We start from the raw sequence: 21390 nt of genomic DNA, 5'->3' as shown, positions 1-21390 counted from the left end.
TCTCTCTCTCTCTCTCTCTCTCTCTCTCTCTCTCACTCTTTCTCTGTCAAATAAATAAATGAATAAAAATAACATATTTGGGCTTCTGGCCAAGATGGTGACCGTCTAGCTGTGCTACAAATCCCAGGGAAAGAAAGGCAAGACATTAAGGGTTTTCTGGGTATTCTTATCAGTGGGATGGCACAGAGGTGGTGGAAAACAGGGAATTGTGGATCCCCTCGTGGGCGGGTAGACCACCCCTAACACCAATAGCCGACGTGGCCTGCCGCCGTGGCCCCACACCCTGCCGTGGCGTCCACCTCTGCACTCCGATCACTAGGTATGGAAGCTTAAACTGCTCTGCACACTTGCCCACATTACTGTACAGCGAGCCCAGTCCCACAGCAACTGCCACACAAGCCCAAACAGTGTCTCTCTCTTGCGCCAGCTCAGGTGCCATCCCCTACCTGTCTGCCATGCCCTCCATCCAACATTCTCCTGTGGCAGGGAGCACAGGCTCTTTCTGGGTCCCAGTGTTCCCAGCCAGAGTTTGGGCGCTTCAGGGCTTGGTACCTCAGTCTCCCTCCAAGCTTGAATACAGGCAGCTTTGGTGCATTACTGCTAGAGAATGCAGGCAAGTTTGACACCCCTGTGAGGCAGTAGATAGGCGGCTTTGGCAAGTGAGAGCCAAAGCCCAGGCTGCTTGGCAACTGCCACAGACTGCCTCCGATTCCCATTGCGCTAGAGCCCAGGCTGATCCACCCACCTACCTGCCCATACACTGTCATGGGCAGACCACAGCGCAAAAGAAATAACATGAAAAATCAAAAGCAGAAAACCCAGTTACACCACCCATTCCTACAATGAATGCATCGGACCAAAACATGGAAGAGTTATTAGGATTAGAACATCAAATTGAAGCTATGAGCAGTGCAACCCTGACCAACCTACTGGTAGAACTTGCAGGACCAATAATCATATGGATACTACCATCATTAAGCTAGAATAATTAGATAAAAGACTGCAAGGAGTTCAAAGAGAGCTAAGAGTTTGAGGGAGAGTGAAAAAAAAAAAAGGGCCTTAAAAATCAGCTGACCACACAAAATGAAGACATAAAGAAATGCAAGGATGAATTCCAAGAATCATCAAGAAAACCAGAAAGTGATGAGAAAAGTTAGCTTGACAGAGCAATGGAAATAATACATAGAAAAGTAGTAGAAAATGCAAACTTAATCGAACAAGTCCTAAACTCACTAGAGGCTCTCCAGAATAGAGTGAGTGAAGTGGAGGATAGAAACTCTGATCTGGAAGACAAGAGGGAAGAAACAATTTAAGAGCTCAAAAACTTCAGTAAGTTCAAAAGTTCCAGTGAACAGAACATGAGGGAATTGTGGGATACACTTAAACATCCTAATATCCTAATTACTGGAATACCAGAAGGAGAAGAGTTTCAGACCAAAGGCATGGTGAACTTATTTAACAAAATAATTGAAGAAAACTTCCCCAGTCTCTTAAAAAAACAGGCCCATCAAGATGCAAGAAGCCAACAGAATTCCAAACAGACTGGACCAAAGGAGAAACTGTCCAAGACATATTATCATTAAGACTCTAAACACTGACACCAAAGAGAAAATCATAAAAGCAGCTAGGGAAAATCAGTGCACCACTTTCAAAAGGTAACCCATTTAGAATTACTACAGACTTCTCAATGGAAACCCTGAAAGCTAGAAGGGTCTGGAATGAAACTCTCCAAAGTCTAAGAACTTATGGATTCCAAACCAAACTAGTCGACTTGGCAAAAGTATCCCTCATAATAGATGGTGAAAGAAAAACTTTCCATGAGAAAACTCAGCTTTACAATCATATGAACACAAAACCAAACATACAGAGAGTATTTCAGGAAAATCTCCACAAAGAAGAAACAAATAACCAAACTCAAATGCCTACAAGAAGCAGATCACAACAACCAAACCCAGAGTAGGGACAAAAAATTTCAGAGCCCATAAAAACACCAACACACATCTACCACAACAATATGACAGGGATCAAATCAAATCTCAGTCATTACCCTAAATATTAATGGCATTAATTCACCAATCAAGAGACACAAGCTAACAGGATGGATCAAAAAATTAGTCCACTCCCTCTGTTGCCTTCAATAAACCCACCTCACAAGTAAAGACAGACACCTCCTCAGGGTAAAGGGGTGGAAGACAATATTCCAAGCAAATGGGAATAACAAACAAGCAGGTGTGCCTATAGTAATATTGGATAAAATAGAAATCAAACCAAATATAATCAAAAAAGACAAAGAAGGCTACTTCCTACTCATCAGGGGAATGATGCACCAAACACAGGAGCACCACAGTTCATAAAACAAAACCTACTTTACAATAAAACAGAAACAACCACCAATGCCATCATAGCTGGGGACTTCAATACACCATTATCAGTAAAAGACAGATCATCCAAACAGAAACTCAACAGGGAAGGAAAGAGCTCAACAAAACCATAAAACACTTAGACCTAATGGACATCTACAGAACTTTCCATCCCAAATTCAGACTACACATTCTTCTCAGCAGCCCATGGAACATTCTCTAAAATAGACCATATACTGGCTCACAAAGACTGCCTCCACATATTTAGGAAAATTGACATAATTCCCTGCATGATATCAGATTGCAATGCTATATTGCTAGAAATCAACAAGGAAAGACCCACCAAGAATCCCAACAGCACCTGGAAACTGAACAGCACACTTTTAAACAATAAATGGACAGTGGATGAAATAAAAAAAGGAAATTGCAAAGTTCCTGGAATTGAATGACAATGAGAACATATCATACCAAAACTTATGGGACACAATGAAGACAGACCTCAGGGGAAAATTGATAGCACTCAATGCCTTCATAAAAAAGACAGAAAGATCCCAAATCAATAACCTCACCATCCACCTAAAGGCACTGGAGAAACAAGAAAAATCTAACCCAAGGAGCTCCAGAAGGAAGGAAACAATTAAAATCAGAGCAGAAATTAATGAATTGGAAACCAAGGAAAAAATTAAGACAATTGACAAAACAAAGAGCTGGTTCTTCGAAAAAATACACAATATTGACAAACCCCTGGCCAATTTGATCAAGCAAAAAAAGGAGAGGCTTCAAATTAACAAAACTCAAAATGAAAAACAAGAGATCACAACAGACATAAGTGAAATTGGGAGACTCATCAGGACTTATTTCAAAAACCTCTACTCTACAAAACTGGATAATGTGGAGGAGGTGGATAAATTCCTGAACACATACCATCTCTCAAAACTAAACTCAGAGCACATTAATCACTTCAATGAACCCATCACACTCATGGTGATTGAAAATTTAATTTAAAAAACTCCCCCCCAAAGAAGATTCCAGGACCAGATGGCTTCTCAGCTGAATTCTATCAAGTGTTCATGGAAGAACTCAAACCAATTTTTGTTATACTGTGCCACATAATTGAAGAACAGGGAAAGATCCCCAACTCCTTTTATGAAGCAAGTATCACCCTATTTCCAAAACCAGGCAGAGATGCCACAAGAAAAGAAAACTATCGGCCTATTTCCCTAATGAACTTAGATGCAAAGATCCTGAACAAAATCATCACAAACCAAATACAACAACACATCAAACGCATCATCCATCTTGACCAAGTGGGATGCATCCTAGGAATACAAGGGTATTTCAACATACGGAAATCTGTCAATGTAATACATCAGATAAACAAAGTTAAACATAAAAACCACATGATCATTTCAGTAGATTCAGACAAGATACAACATCACTTCATGATCAAAACATTGGGGAGAATTGGCATAGTTGGTACATATCTTAACATAATAAAGGCAATATACAAAGCTCCAAAGGACCAAATAATACTTAATGGAGAGAAACTGGAGAAATTCCCATTAAGATCAGGAACAAGACAGGGTTGTCCTCTCTCACGTCTGCTTTTAAATATAGTACTGGAAGTCCTAGCTCAAGCAATAAGACAGGAGAAGGAAATAAAAGGGATACAATTTGGAAAGGAAGAAGTTAAGTTAGCTCTATTCGCTGATGACATGATTGTATATGTAAGAGACCCAAGAAACTCCATCCCAAAACTCCTGAAGGTGATTAACTCCTATTGCAGAGTTGCAGGATAAAAAATCAATGCACAAAAATCAGTAGCATTTCTATACGCAAATGACAAACATACAGAGAAAGAAATAAGGGATATAGTCATATTTTCAATAGCAACAACAACAACAACAACAACAACAAAAACCCATGGAATAACGTTAACCAAGGAAGTGAAAGATCTATACCATGAAAACATTCAATAAAGAAATTGAGGAGGAATTGAGAAAATGGAAGTACCTCCCATGCTCCAGGATAGGTAGAATTAACATTGTGAAGATGACAATCCTACCAAAGGCAATATATAGATTTAATGCAATTCCAATTAAAATCCCTACTGTGTTCTTCCCAGAGATAGTAAATGATCTCAAATTTCATATGGAAAGGCTGAAGGCTTCCCATATCCAAACGAATCCTCAGCAAATAAATACCTCTGGTGGCATCACAATACCAAAAATCAAATGAAAATAAATGCTGGCAAGAATGTGGAGAAGTAGGAACACTCATCCACTGTTGGTGGGAATGTAAGATGGTACAACCACTTTGGAAAGCAATATGAGACTCCTGAAAAAGCTGACTATAGAAATACCAACAGACCCTGTTATTTCCTTTCTGGGCATCTACCCTAAAACCTTCAAGCCATTGGCCAGAGAGATTTGCTCAACCATGTTTGTAGTGGCTCAATTCATAATAGCAAAGAGCTAGAATCAACTCAGATGTCCGTCACTAGAAGAATGGATAACTAAGATGTGTTATATATACATAATGGAATTCTATACAGCAGCAAGAAAAAAAATGACACAATGAAATTTGAATAAAAATGGGTGAAAATGGAACAGATCATTCTCAGTGAACTTACCCAATCACAGAAAAAAAAAAAGTCACATAGTCTCACTCATCTACAGCACATAACCTGAAACTACCCAAATGCCTTACAAACCCAGCAAGCATTTTGTGGACTATACAATAGGATGGGAGGGGCAGAAGGGGAGAGCAAGGGAGGGGGTGGGAAACACAAATGTAGACCCAAACAACAATGGTAACATAAAATTCTACACCCTAAAAGGCAGACCAAATGGATGAACCTTCACCAGGCCCTTAGAGGGAACACCTAAGCCACAATACACTGGAGAGGGTATGATGAAGACCAACCTCAATCTTCTACAGCTTTTCTCTCTCCCTCTATTTTTCTCCCTTTTCTCTCTAACTGTTATATATTAGTTATCTTTTTCTTCCTTTTCTTAGTGGGCCCTGATCTGCAATTCCCAGTAACAGCATGTGGCTATCATTCACAAAGAGCTTTTTTTTGCATATTTAAAATTAGTTTTCTATCCAGCAATACAGGCAGTTTGGTACCATTATTAGGCTCATCCGTGACCTACCCCCTCCCCATTGGCCCCTCCTTGTTGAGGTATATGGGTCATGCATTGTGGAGTTAGCCCACATTTATTGGTATGACAAATGTCTCTGCATATCTTGACACAACATGTGGCTCTGACATTCTGTTTTCTTTTTTTTAAAATTTTTATTAACATTTTCCATGATTATAAAAAAAAATCCATGGTAATACTCTCCCTCCCCCCCACACGTTCCCCTTTGAAATTACATTCTCCATCATATTACCTCCCCATCTCAATCATTGTACTTACATATATACAATACCAACCTATTAAGTACCATCCTCCCTTCCTTTCTCTTCCCTTTATATCTCTTTTTTTAATGTACTGGCCTCTGCTAGTATTTTCCTTCTCACGCAGAAGCCCAATCATCTGTGGCTAGGATCCACATATGAAGGAGAACATGTGACTCTTGGCTTTCTGGGCCTGGATTACCTCACTTAGTATGATCCTTTCCAGATCCATCCATTTATCTGCAAATTTCATAACCTCATTTTTCTGTAGTGCTGAGTAGAACTCTATTGTATAAATGTGCCACATTTTCATTATCCACTCATCAGTTGAGGGACATCTTGGCTGGTTCCATTTCCCAGCTATTATAAATTGAGCAGCAATAAACATGGTTGAGCACGTACTTCTAAGGAAATGAGATGATTCCTTCGGATATATGCCTAGGAGTGCTATAGCTGGGTCATATGGTAGATCAATCTTTAGCTGTTTTAGGAACCTCCACACTATTTTCCACAATGGCTGGACCAGATTGCATTCCCACCAGCACTGTACAAGGGTTCATCTTTTTCTACATCCCTGCCAACATTTATGATCATTTGTTTTCATGATGGTGGCCAATCTGACAGGAGTGAGATGAAATCTCAATGTAGTTTTAATCTGCATTTCACTGATGACTAGTGGCACAGAACATTCTTTTAGAAGCTTATATGCCATTGATATTTCTTCCTTTGCGAATGCTCTATTTAGCTCCATAGCCCATTTTTTGATTGGCTTGTTTGATTTCTTATTATTTAACTTTTGGAGTTCTTTGTATATCGTAGATATTAATCCTCTATCAGATAAATAGCTGGTGAAGATGTTATCCCATTCTGTAGGTTGCCTCTTTGCTTTTTTCACTGTGTCCGTTGCAGTGCAAAATCTTTGTAATTTCATGAGGTCTCAGTGATTAATCTGTGGTTTTATTGCCTGAGCAATTGGGGTTGTATTCATAAAGTCTTTGCCAAGACCAATATGTTGAAGTGTTTCCCTTACTTTTTCCTCTAGCAGTTTCAGAGTTTCAGGTCTGATGTCAAGGTCTTTAATCCATTTGGACTTAATTCTTGTGCATGGCTAGAGAGAAGAATCGATTTTCCTCCTTCTGCAAATATATATCCAGTTTTCCCAACACCATTTGCTGAAGAGGCTGTCTTTTCTTCAATGAGTATTTTTGGCATTTTTATCTATTATCAGGTGGCTATAGCTACCTGGGCTTACATCTGGGTCCTCTATTTTGTTCCACTGATCTACATGTCTGTTTTGTGCCAGTACCACACTGTTTTTGTTACTATGGCTGTGTAGTATAGGTTAAAATTAGGTATGGTGATACCCCCAGCCTCTTTTTTGTTGCTCAGTATTATTTTAGATATTCGAGGTTTTTTGTGATTCCAAATGAATTTTTGGATTGTTTTTTCTATTTCCATGAAGAAAGCCTTTGGAAATTTGGTAGAGTTTGCATTAAATGTGTCAATTATTTTTGGTAATATTGCCATTTTCACAATATTGATTCTTCCAATCCAGGAACAAAGATGTTTCTCCACTTTCTAGTGTCTTCTTCAATTTCTTGCTTGAGTGTTTTAAAGTTCTCATTGTAGAGACTCTTTACTTCCTTGGTTAGGTTTATTCCAAGGTACTTTATTTATTTATTTTGATGCAGTTGTGAATGGGAGTGATTCTCTGATTTCATCCTCTGTGTGTTTGTTGTTAGCATATATGAAGGCTACTTATTTCTGTGTATTTATTTTGTATCCTGCTACATGGCTGTAGGTTTTTATCAGCTCTAACAGTTTGCTGGTAGAGTCTTTATGGTCCTTTATGTATACAATCATGTCATCTGCAAATAGTGATAACTTGATCTTTTCCTTTCCAATTTGTATCCCTTTTATGTGTGTCTCTTGCCTTATTGTTATGACTAAGACTTCCAGAACTATATTAAATAAAAATGGGGACAGTGGCAGCATAGGTACCATGCCAAAACAGCCTGGGGGGAGGGGACTGAAAAAAATCAGCAAAATACACACTTTTACTAAAAAGTGAGGTGTATAGGAAATCGAAATAGCAGTGGAGAAGTAGAAGAGAACCAGAGCCCACACAGGCCGGCAAAAGTGGCCCTGGCAGGTCCACCAACTAAGGCGGTGGCAGTGCACCAGAAAGCTGCCAGGCTCGGCTCTAGCCGCAGGCAAAGACAGGTGAGGAGGGCTTCCACTCACATCGGAGCTCGCTGCAACTCAAGAAACATGAAGAGAGAGTGACAGTGAGCAACAGAGGAACACATCACAAGGTAGAAGAACATGTGGAACAGCGAGAGAACTAGAACAGCTGCGGCTCCCTCCCCTCCCCCACCACCTGTGCCCAGCTCCAGTGAATAGAGCAGTGGTCTCGGGACCTGGCCAAGCCAACTTGAGTCAACAGCGGGACCCAAGCAGGAGCAGAGTCCGGCAGCAACATCAGCGGCTCTGCCACCAGCAGCAGTGGCCCCAGCAGTGGCAGATCCAGCAGCAGCAGCAGCTTCAGAGGCAGCAGTAACAGATCTAGCAGCAGCAGCGGAGGATCCAGCAGTGGTAGCTAAAACAGCAGCAGCAGCAGCAGCAGCAGTGGCAGCAGCAGCGGTGGACCCAGCAGAGGCGACAGAACCAGCAGTGGCAGCTTCAGGAGCAGCAGTGGCGGTTCCAGCAGCAGGGGTGCCGATCTGCAGGGCCACAGTTGTCAGGCTTGGTTTGCCATTCAAGGAAACATGATCCCAGCTCCAGAAATAGAACAGCAGCCTAACGACTCAGCCAGCAAAAATGACCAAAATCATCCAAAAAGGTAGCTTGGATTGCACCAGGGAAGGTTCTTACTTGATCACAAGCTGACTTGGATCGCTCAACAGACCAGAAATCTTAACATCTTTGTTGATAGAGTATCTGGTTGTTCTAATAACTATTCTTGCATAAATACTTGGTGTTGTTTTTGATTGAATGTGTACAGTGTTTACTTCAATTTTAGAATCTACCTGTATTTTATTCAACTTAGCCTACTTGAATACTCCCATAACAGGGAAACTCAACCCCTAGGATCACCTTTGTAGATACTCTGAGATTCTTAAGAGCCACACCTAACACCTTAAGCTCCTACCCTGAAGATATATAACATCAAATTAAATGATACAGCTAAGAATACACAGCTAGCTAGAAAATCTAAGCAATAAATCAATCAAAGATGCAAAAATATATACATTATAACACAAGAAACACTAAAAAGCAAGACAATATAAATCCACCTAAAAGTATTAATGCATCAGAAATGACCTCCAGTGAGAACGAGTTAGAGGAAATGCCTGAGAAAGATTTCAAAAGAATGATTGTAAACATGTTCAAAGAAGTCAAAGAACAAATCAAAGGAATCAAAGAAGAAATCAAAGAGGAAATCAAAGGAATCAAAGAGGAAGCCAAAGAAGATGCAGACCAACAATTTAATGAAATAAAGAAGGCAATATAAAACATAAATAAGGAAATCGAAATAATAAGGAAAAACCAGTTAGAATTACTAGCAATGAAGAACATAGTTAATGAAATAAAAAACTCTGTAGAAAATCTCACCAGTAGAATGGATGAAGGAGAGGACAGAATATCTAAGCTAGAAGACCAGGTGGCAGATAAAATACAGTGCAGCAAAGACAAAGACAAACATATAGAAAAGTATGAATGGGAATTTCAACATATTCAGGACACTATGAAAAGTTCAAATATAAGAATTCAGGGCATAGTAGAAAGAGAAGAATTCCATTCCAAAGGCATAGTAGGCGTCTTCAACAAAATCATAGAAGAAAACTTCCCACAATTTGGGAAAGAGGTACCAATGCAGATACAGGAAGCCTTTAGAACCTTAGCCAGACAAAATCTGAGAAGAACCTCCCCTTGTCATATTAGAATGAAACTACCAAACACACAAACCAAAGAAAAAATATTGAAAGCAGTTAGAAAAATCAAGTTACCTACAAAGGCAACCCCATCAGGATTACAGCAGATTATTCAACACAAACTTTAAAAGCCAGAAGGGCTTGGAGTGATGTATTCCAAGTTCTGAAAGATAACAACTGTCCACCAAGGCTCTGACATTCTTTCTGCCCCCTCTTCCACAAAATTCCCCTGAGCCATGTTGGATTAATTTTTGGTCTGCTTTAGTGCTGAGGTGTTGGGGGCCTCTGAGGCTCTGGCTCTCTGATTTGGTAGGAGTTGATTTTTCTCTGTGTTGGTCTCCTTCCCCCTTGTTCTGGTATCTGGTTCATCAGGAAAACAGCACCCTTTCTTGTTTCACCAATTTTCCTGAGTTTCAGCCTGGGCCCTTTTGAGGTGTGATGCAGTGGCTCTCTCCTTAGGATCTGCATCTATGTGAAAAAGAGAAGCAGATTCTCCAACAGAGAGTAAGTTAGCTCCAGGACAAATGAAATAACCCTTGCTTTATATATATATATATATATATATATATATATATATATATATATATATATATATATATATATATATATATAGAGAGAGAGAGAGAGAGAGAGAGAGAGAGAGAGAGAGAGATAGTTTAATAGGTGTAGGCCCTCTTGTAGCCCATGATTGATGGTAGCTTGATATTGGAGAGAGGGCTTATGTTTGGGTATGATTCTGATTTGTTTCCCTGCTCCAGTTATGGGTCCTGTACCACTTAGGGAATCAGTTAGCCAAATCAAGAGCAGTTGGTTTCCGCCATGGCTGTGTGCCGCTATTGCACTTGTGTGGGCATCACAACTGGTTATTTGTTGCTAAGTAGGTAGACCATGAGTTTCTTGGACAGATATTGGTCATTTCCCCCAGTCACCAACATAGCACCTTCAGCAGTAGACGCACTGACTGTCTGGGGACTGACTCTCCTGGCTTCCAGCCATGCCGTTCCATTTTACATATAAGCTGCTTATGGTGTTTTCAGCAATAGGGTCTTACCACTAACCTTTGGTGGGTCATCAAGTACTCTGACAGAAATCTGTCATTCTTTTAGAAAACCTTGTAGGTTTCTCTGATCAAAAGCTCTTTGTGTGTGATAGCCCCATCCTAGTACTGGGAATTACAGGTCAGTGTCCCCTAAGAAAATGAGGAAAAAAGGTAACTAATATATAGGAGTTACAGAGGAGAGAGTGAGAGAGAGAGAGAGAGAGAGAGAGAGGGAAAGGGAAAGGGAGAGGGAAGGAAGGAAGATGTAGAGGATTTAGGTTAGACTTGATCCTACCCTCTCCAGTGTGTTGTGGTTCAGGTGTTTCCCTTGGGACCTGGTGAAGGTTCAGCCATTTGGGCTGCTTTCTAGGAAGTAGAATTTTATGGTACCATTGCCTTTTGGGTCTAGATTAGTGTTTCACACCCCTTCGAAGCACTCCCCTCCCTCCCCATCCCTCTTAGTGTCTAGTCCATGAGATGCTTGCTGGGTGTGCAAGGTATCTTGGATAGATTCAGGTTATGTGCTGTAGATGAGTGAGACTATGTGGCGATTTTTTTTCTGTGATTGGGTAAGTTCACTGAGAATGATCTGTTCCAGGTTCAACCATTTTTCCTCAAATTTCTTTGTGTGGTTTTTTCTTACTGCTGAATAGAATTCCATTTTGTACATATACCACATCTTAGTTATCCATTCTTCTAGTGATGGAAATGTTCATTGATTCCAGCTTTTAACTATTATGAATTGAGCTGCTACAAACATGGTGGAGCAAATCTCTCTGGCTTGTGGTTTGGAGGTTTTAGTGTAGATGCCCAGTAAGGGAATAACTGGATCTGTTGGTATCTCTATAGTCAGCTTTTCCAAGAGTCTCCATATTGCTTTCCAAAGTTGTTGTACCAACCTACATTCCCACCAACAGCGGATGAATGTTCTTGCTTCTCCACATCCTTGCCAGCATTTATTTTCGTATGACTTTTTGATGTTTGTTATCCTTATTGGGGTAAGGTGGAATCTCATAGTTGTTTTAATTTGTATTTCTCTGATGATTAGGGTTGATGAAGATTTTCTTAAGTGTGCGTTTGCCCTTTGTATTTCTTCCTCTGTGAACTGCCTGTTCATCTCTTTGCCCCATTTTGTGAGTGGTGTGTTTGACTTCTACTGTTTAGATTTTTGAGTTCTTTATAGATTCTAGAGATTAGGCCTCTATCAGTTGGATAACCTGCAAAGATTTTCTCCTATTCTGTGGGTAATCTACTGGCTTTGCTTATTGTATGCTTGTCTGTAAAGAAACTCTTCAGCTTCATATTATTCCATTGCTTGAGTAACCATTTAAGATCGTGAGCTACTGGAGTTTTGTTTAGGAAGTCTTTTTCCATTCCTATATCATGGAAATTACTTCCTAAATTTTCTTCCAGTAGTATTTGAGTTTCTGGTCTTATATTGAGGTCTATTATCCATTTGGATTTGAGTGTAGTGCATGGTGAAATGTGTCGATCAAGTTTCAGTTTCCTGAATATTGTTATCCAGTTTGTCCAGCACCATTTGCTGAAGATACTGTCTTTTTCCAGCCTATATTGTTCTGACCTTTGTCGAATATCAAGTAGCTATAGTTCCTTAACCCAATGTCCTGGTCCTCAAGTCTATTCCATTGATCTATACTCCTGTTTTTATGCCAGTACCATGCTGTTTTTATTACTAAGGCTTTGTAATATAGCTTTAGATCAGGTATGTTGATGCCACCAGAGGTATTTCTTTTGCTGAGGATATGTTTGGATATGCCAGGCCTTTTGCCTTTCCATATGAAATTTGAGATCATTTTTTCTATCTCTGTGTAGAACACAGTAGGGATTTTAATTGGAATTGCATTAAATCTATATATTGCCTTTGGTAGGTTTGTCATCTTCACAATGTTAATTCTGCCTATCCAGGATCACTGGAAGTCTTTCCATTTTCTCAATTCCTCCTCAATTTCTTTTTTGAGTGTTTTTATGTTTTGGTTGTATATATCTTTCACTTCCTTGGTTAATGTTTTTCCGAGGTATTTTTTTGTTGTTGCTATTGAAAATATGACTATGTCCCTTATTTCTTTCTCTTCATCTTTGTCATTTCCATATAGAAATGCTACTAATTTTTGTGCATTGATTTTGTACCCTGCTACTTTGCTATAGGAGTTAATCACCTTCAGGAGTTTTGGGATGGAGTCTCTTGGGTCTCTTACATATACAACCATGTCATCAGTGAATAGAGCTAACTTAACTTCTTCCTTTCCAAATTACATCCCTTTTATTTCCTACTCCTGTCTTATTGCTTGAGCTAGAACCTCCAGTACTATATTAAAAAGCAGAAGTGAGAGAGGACAACCCTGTCTTGTTCCTGATCTTAATGGGAATTTCTCCAGTCTCTCTCCATTAAGTATTATCTGGGTCTTTGGAGCTTTGTATATTGCCTTTATTATGTTAAGATATGTACCAACTATGCCAATTCTCCCTAATTTTTTGATCATGAAGTGATGTTGTATCTTGTCAAAGGCCTTTTCTGAATCTATTGAAATGATCATGTGGTTTTTATGTTTAACCTTATTTATCTGGTGTATTACATTGACAGATTTCTATATGTTGAACCACCCTTGTGTTCCTTGGATGAATCACACTTGGTCAAGGTGGATGATGCTTTTGATGTGTTGTTGGATTTGGTTGGAGAGGATTTTGTTCAGGATATTTGCATCTAAATTCTTTAGGGAAATAGGCTGGTAGTTTTCTTTTCTTGTGGCATCTCTGCCTGGCATTGGAATTAGGGTAATACTAGCTTCATAAAAGGAGTTGGGGATCTTTCCCTGTTCTTCAATTGTGTGGCACAGCTTAAGCAATATTGGTTTGTGTTCTTCCATGAAGGTGTGATAGAATTCAGCTGAGAAGCCATCTGGTCCTGGACTCTTCCTTTGGGGGAGTTTTTTCTTTTTATTAATTTTTCAATCTCCATGAGTGTGATGGGTTCATGAGGTGATTAATATGCTCTTAGCTTTGATAGATGGTATGTGTCCAGGAATTTATCCATCACCTCCAGTTTATTCAGTTTTGTGGAATAGAGGTTTTTGAAATAAGTCCTGATGATTCTCCCAATTTCATTTATGTCTGTTGTGATCTCTCCTTTGTCATTTTGAATTTTGTTAATTTGAAGCCTCTCCTTTTTTTGCTTGATCAAATTGGCCAGTGGTTTGTCAATCTTGTTTATTTTTTCAAAGAACCAGCTCTTTATTTTGTCAATTGTCTTAATTGTTTCCTTTGTTTCCAATTCATTAATTTCTGCTCTGATTTTAATTGTTTCCTTCCTTCTGGAGCTCCTTGGGTTGGATTTTTCTTGTTTCTCCAGTGCCTTTAGGTGGATGGTGAGGTTATTGATTTGGGATCTTTCTGTCTTTTTTATGAAGGCATTGAGTGCTATCAATTTTCCCCTGAGGTCCGTCTTCATTGTGTCCCATAAGTTTTGGTATGATGTGTTCTCATTGTCATTCAATTCCAGGAACTTTGCAATTTCCTTTTTTATTTCATCCACTATCCATTTATTGTTTAAAAGTGTGCTGTTCAGTTTCCAGGTGCTGTTGGGATTCTTGGTGGGTCTTTCCTTGTTGATTTCTAGCAATATAGCATTGCAATCTGATATCATGCAGGGAATTATGTCAATTTTCCTAAATATGTGGAGGCAGTCTTTGTGAGCCAGTATATGGTCTATTTTAGAGAATGTTCCATGGGCTGCTGAGAAGAATGTGTAGTCTGAATTTTGGATGGAAAGTTCTGTAGATGTCCATTAGGTCTAAGTGTTTTATGGTTTTGTTGAGCTCTTTCCTTCCCTGTTGAGTTTCTGTTTGGATGATCTGTCTATTACTGATAATGGTGTATTGAAGTCCCCAGCTATGAAGGTGTTGGTGGTTATTTCTGTTTTATTGTCAAGTAGGTTTTGTTTTATGAACTGTGATGCCCCTGTGTTTGGTGCATACAGATTTATGATTGTAATATCCTCTTGATGTATCATTCCCTTGATGATTAGGAAATAGCCTTCTTTGTCTTTTTTGATTATTTTTGGTTTGATTTATATTTTATCTTATATTAAGGTAGCTATACCTGCTTGTTTGTTATTCCCATTTGCTTGGAATATTGTCTTCCACCCCTTTACCCTGAGGATGTGTCTGTCTTTAGTGGTGAGGTGGGGTTCTTGAAAGCAACATATTGAGGGGTCTAATTTTTTGTTCCATCCTGTTAGCTTGTGTCTCTTGATGGGTGAATTAAGGCCATTAATATTTAGTGTAATGACTGTGAGATTTGATTTGATCTCTGCCGTATTGTGGTGGTAGATATGTGTTGGTGTTTTTATGGGCTTTGAAGTTTTTTGTGCCTACTCTGGGTTTGGTTGTTGTGATCTGCTTCTTGTAGGCATTTGAGTTTGGTTATTTGTTTCTTCTTTGTGGAGAATTTCCTGAAGTAGTCTCTGTAGGTTTAATTTTGTGTTCATATAATTGTAAAGCTGAGTTTTCTCATGGAACGTTTTTCTTTCACCATCTATTATGAGGGATACTTTTTGCCAGGTAGAGTAGTTTTGGTTGCAATCCATAGGTTCTAAGACTTTGGTGAGTTTCCCTCCAGGCTCTTCTAGCTTTCAGGGTTACCATTGAGAAGTCTGAAGTAATTTTGATGGGGTTACCTTTGAAAGTGGTGCACTGTTTTTCCCTAGCTGCTTTTAAGATTTTCTCTTTGGTGTCAATGTTTAGAGTCTTAATGATAATATGTCTTGGAGAATTTCTCCTTTTGTTCAGTCTGTTTGGAGTTCTGTTGGCTTCTTGTATCTTGATAGGCCTTTCTTTTAAGAGACTGGGAAAGTTTTCTTCAATTATTTTTTTAAATAAGTTCTCCATGCCTGTGGTCTGAAATTCTCTCCTTCTGGTATTCCAATGATTTTGATATTAGGATGTTTAAGTGGATCCCACAATTCCCTTATGTTCTGTTCTCAGGAACTTTTGAACTTACTGAAGTTTTTGAACTGTCTTACTGTTTCTTCCATCTTGTCTTCCAGACCATAATTTCTATCCTTCACTTCACTGACTCTGTTCTTAAGGGCCTTTAGAGAGTTTTGGGCTTGTTCAATTAAGTTTTCATTTTCTACTACTTTTCTATGTTTCATTTCCATTGCTCTTTCAAGCTCTCTTTTCATGTCGTTTTCTGATTTTCTTGATGATTTTTTGAAATTATTCCCCCTGTTTCTTTATGTCTGCATTTAGTATGGCCAGCTGATTTTTAATGTCCTCTTTTTTTTTTTCACTCTCCCTCAAAACTATTATCTCTCTTTGAACTCCTTCTAATCTCTTATCAATTTGTTCTAGCTTAGTGATGGTAGCATCCACACCATAATGAGTCCTTTGTTGCTTTCCTACAAATTCTTTCAGTAGGTTGGTCAGGGTTGCATTGCTCATAACTTCAGTTTGATGTTGTGACCCTAATGACTCTTCTATGTTTTGGTTAGATGCATTCATTGCAGGACTGGGTTGTCTAACTGGGTTCTTTTTTTTGATTTTTCATATTATTACTTTTGCACTGTGGTCTGCCCATGACAGTGTATGGTCAGGTAGGTGGGTGGATCAGCCTGGGCGCTGGAGAAATGGCTATCCTAGGCAGCCTGGGGCAGCTGCCAGGTAGCCTGGACTTTGGCTCCCACTTGCCAAATCTGCCTATCTACTGCCTGACAGGGGCGCCAAATTTTCCTGAATTCTGGAGCGGTAGTGAGCCAGAGCTGCCGACCTTCCAGCTTGGAGGGGGACTGAGTTACAAAACCCCAAAGCAGCCCAAACTCTGGCTGGGAACCCTGGGTCCTGGAAGCAGTCTGCGCTCCCCCACCACAGAAGAATGTACAATGGCGGGCAGGGCAGACAGGTAGGAGAGGGCACCTAAGCTGGTGCAAGCGAGGGACACTCTGGGCTTGTGTGGCAATTTCTGTGGGACTGCCTTGCTGAACAGTAGTCTGGGCAAGTTTGCAGAGTTGTTTAAGCTTCTGCACACAGGGATCATCTGTGCGCATGATCTGGGTGTGGAAGTGGGTGTGGCGGTGATGGCAGGTGCGGGACCACTACTACTGCGCAGGGCTGTGGAGGGGCATCTGGGGCTGCAGTGGCGGGTTGCGGGACCTTGGCAGCAGGGTGTGAAGGCTATTTGGTGTTAGGGGTGGTCTTCCCGCCCATGAGAGGATCCAGGATTCACTGTTCCCCACCTCTGTGCCCTCCCACTGATAAGAAGTCTCAGAAAATTCTTAGTGTCTTCCCTTTCTTTCCTGGGGATTTGCAGGGCAGCTAGGTGGTAGCCATCTTGGCTGGAAGTCCATTGATAGGCCTTTAATTACTGTGTTCAAACTCACACTAGAACTTTACTGTGAATCTGTGAGTTATTGTCAAGAACACTGTTCCTTTTGCTTCCAAGCACTCTACCTGTTGTGAAATTTACTAACTCCTCAGTTTGACAGGGTGAGAAATCTCTTTTGGGTTTTCTTAAACTTTATATTCTTCTAAGTGGTATAATGCTTTACATGTCAGTGGTTACCTTCAGCAAGTATTAAGATAAAAACTCCTTCACTTATAATAAACATGAAAAGTAATTTCTTCCTACAATGCTAGGAAGCAGTAATTCTACCATGTATGACTCAATCCTGAACACTGAGCAATTGTACAGTGCTCTTGAACCCATGCTATAGGTCTCCATATGTGAATTCCCCTATGTCTACCCCATCTCATTTCCTTTCTCTCTCTCTCCCTCTCTCTCTCCTTCTCTCTGTCTCTGTCTCTCTCTCTCTCTCATATGTGTGCATGCATGTGTATGTAACAGTTTCTTTGGTTGATGCCTCTCTGTCTACACTGCCTATTTCCTTCTTGGGATCAAATTTACTGCAGATGGTAGAGACAACGAACAGTGTATATGACCTCCAAGTACTAACTAACTAGTTCAGCTCTTATTCAGCCAAAGGGAAACACAACACAGTCACTGGGACTTCCAAAAGACTCCGTATAGTAAGGTTTTCCTAGGCTATGAGACCCCCAAAAAACTTTATATTTTTTTTAAAATTTGATTTATTAGTTTTCTTTTCATCAAATACAGGCAGTTTGGTACCATTGTTTAGGCTCATCTATGATCTACCCCCTCCCATTAGACCCTCCTTGTTGATGTAAATGGGTCGTGCATTGTGGAATTTTTTTAATGTAAATGTGGCTACTACTTATTCTCTCAACTTGTTTTTTAAATACTTTGGCTTCAATATGAAGATCTTGTTGAAACTCAGAGAATAGTTCCATGTAAACTATATAAAAGATATCCAGTAATTGGAATGCTTCATCAATTCTTGCATTATGGAATCTCATATATTAAGATAAGCAATGTTTTCCCTATTGGGTGGTGATGGCTATGAGACAGGCAAACCTTGAGGTTAATGAAAGCTTGGGGATTTCTTTCAAATGTCTTCCTCTCACTAAAAAGAAAAACAAAATAATTGTTAGAGTATCTTCTGTATCTAAGTTTGATCTGTATTTATTTTAATGTATATTTTTTGGGTACAAAATCTGGATTGCTTGGATATCACTCATCCCAGAATCCAATGGTTCAGAGACACATATTAGTCTTCAAATGCAGGCAGATGACATACTTCCAAATTAGCTCACTATCTGCACAGACACTGAGGTAAAAGACCATGTAAAGTGTCTGTAACTTTATTCACATCCCACAAGTCCACAAGTAAATGAGGAACACTTTGCACAAATATGTTTTCATTTCATTCTTTTATCTCTTGCATGGTCCTATGTGATTAAACACATACACACACACACACACACACACACACACACACACAAACACACACACACATGCTCATTAGCTTCTGGTGACTTCTTAGGCACTTTGTATCTCATGTCCACTAACATGTACACAGTAATTTCATACGCAATACTTCTGCTCTGTTCTCCTGCTGTGCCAATGAAGTACATATATTATTCATTGGTCATGGCCCTGGGAAACTTAGATGCTTGCTAATTCTCATCTACAGTATCTACCTGACCTACTTGCTTTGATGTAAGCAATTTGGTCTGTGTTCTCCATGTCTAGCGTCTCTTGGATAGAATTTCTAGATTTGTTTGTTGAGGAACTGTTCCCTAGATCTGTCCTTTTACTTGCGTGGCAGAGTTGGCACCATTTTTTTTAAAAAAATGTCCATTCTTTCTCTTTCTGCTGTCTTCATCTCATCATCCCACTAGAGATGGAACTAATGTTTAAGAATCTTACTCATCTTCCTGAACACATTCTCTGTAAGGATGTGGAGAATCTCAGAAGTTACTACATGTGATTTCACCTCATTAGAAGCATATTTTAAATACATTTTTTTCTGGCTACTTTTCATTTACAGAACGTCCCATGATTTACATAAACACTGACTCACTTTTACAGTTTTCAAGTCTTATGGGAAGTTAGGTGGTACCAAATTCATATTGTTATATACTTTATTGAAATCCAATTGCTCCATGGAAAAAAGTAGGTACATTTTACATTGCAGAAAATTCCTGCAGTCTTTGAAAACAAAAAGGAATTTCTAAAGAAAAGGATTAAATGAGGGTAATTCTTGTCCTTTCCTTATAAACCAAAATTCAATGATTTTCAGCACTAAAGTTTGATTCCATTTTTTCATGTTGGTTGAATACATAGTTTGTCTTTCAGACTTATTTCTGGGATATATTTTGTCCTTTTTGTTGTTCATAGAGGAATTTGTTATTTTAAGCTATAATTCCATGCTTATCCAAAGAAGTTTGAAAACCTGCACTGCAGAAAAAAAAAAGCTATTCCTTCCCTCTCTACTGGATATATAAACAATCTCTAATTTTCAATTCTATCAGGATATTGGTAATTTAAAATTGCCTATCTTTATTCTGGACCATAAATTGGGATAATGTTAAATTTCAAAATGTCTCTCAAGGTAGACAAATGCTAACTGATTTTCAATGCCTCTTAGTTTGTTTGCTTCAGTACGTATAAAGTGTATGGAATAATACTATCCCTCCACTGGATCACTGGGAGACAGAGAAACAAGACAATGTAAATGAAAGAATTTTCTAAATTATATGCCTTTATAAGTAATTAATATAATTTTTGGTTTTCAAAATAATACAACACCCAAATTTTTGAAACTCATTTTGCATGCAATGAGTAAGCTATGATTATCTGCCACTTAATACACTGAAAGTTATAATAAACCAGAAGTTATATTATATTGAGAAAAAAATTACTAGATGCAATTCCGATGTTGTGATAGGACCTTTGCTAACAATATGAATTTCTTATAACATTTGACCTATTTTAAAGTATTCAGCTAACTAGATTTTGAAAAAGTTTAATTTCCATTGCAAATTAAGTTTTACAACTCAATTGGATCTCAAGAATCATGGTAGCATAAAAAAAATAAATGTTTCGTGGGTGTGATGATACGTGTCTTTAATCCCAGTATATTGGAGGTGGAAGTAGGAGGATTGCCATGAGTATAAGGTCACCCTGAGACTATATAGTAAATTCCAGGTCAGCCTGAGCTACCTTAAAAAAAATGTTTCTGGAATATGAATATTGAAGGTCAACTTGGTACCTGTTCCGTAATTTTTTTTTAAAATATTTTATTTATTTGAGAGCAACAGACACAGTGAGAAAGACAGATAGAGGGGGAGAGAGAGAGAGTGGGCGCGCCAGGGCTTCCAGCCTCTGCAAACGAACTCCAGATGCGTGCGCCCCCTTGTGCATCTGGCTAACGTGGGACCTGGAGAACCGAGCCTCGAACCGGGGTCCTTAGGCTTCACAGGCAAGCGCTAAACCGCTAAGCCATCTCTCCAGCCCCTGTTCCGTAATTTTTTATCTCTATTTCTTCAATTAGACAGACAGATGAATGTATAAGCAGAAAATATGCTTAGCAAATGTCTTATTTATTTATCATAAGACCAAGTGGGAAAGCCATTGACATGTGGGGACAAAAGTAGTAACTCTTCTTCAGTGAGCTAATACTTGAACACCGGGGCAATTACACTTTAGTTATGAGTCATCTCTTAGAAAGTCACTGGAATGTGTGGTTCATATTTTCTTCCTTATGGTTTTGCTTACCAGTTTCAGCAAAATGAATTTCTTTCACTGAGATCACATGTGTAGTAATATGTGTGTATAGAATAGCTTACAAGGACAAAGATAGGTAATAGTTTCTCATTTGAGAAAGAACACAAAAGCTAAAAAATAAGTAATTATCAGAAACACCCAGTGGATGTAAACCCTCAGGCTAGATACATGTTTGGGAAAAGTTACAGGAGAGGTAGGGAATAGCTGGAAAAGAAAGAGAATAAGAAGACCAAAGTTTGCATTAAGGACTTACAATGAATGCTAAAAAGATAAACTTTGCTCTTTATGGGAAATTTTCAAAGAATCAATATAAAACATACAATGGTGTCATATCTTAGACAGTTCGGTTAAAAGCCACAATGGTCATGCTACCTCACTTATCCTATCCAAAATTACTAATTGTGCTATTATTTAGACAAAATAAAGATTTGAAATTCCAAGCTGATCTACAAGTAATTTCATTCTATTGCCAAAGTAGCTCTGAAACTTTCA

The sequence above is a fragment of the Jaculus jaculus genome, chromosome 3, assembly GCF_020740685.1.
Source record: "Jaculus jaculus isolate mJacJac1 chromosome 3, mJacJac1.mat.Y.cur, whole genome shotgun sequence".
NCBI classification, from domain to species: domain Eukaryota; kingdom Metazoa; phylum Chordata; class Mammalia; order Rodentia; family Dipodidae; genus Jaculus; species Jaculus jaculus.
The sequence above is the reverse complement of the archived record's forward strand: the minus strand, read 5'-3'. Positions refer to the sequence as shown.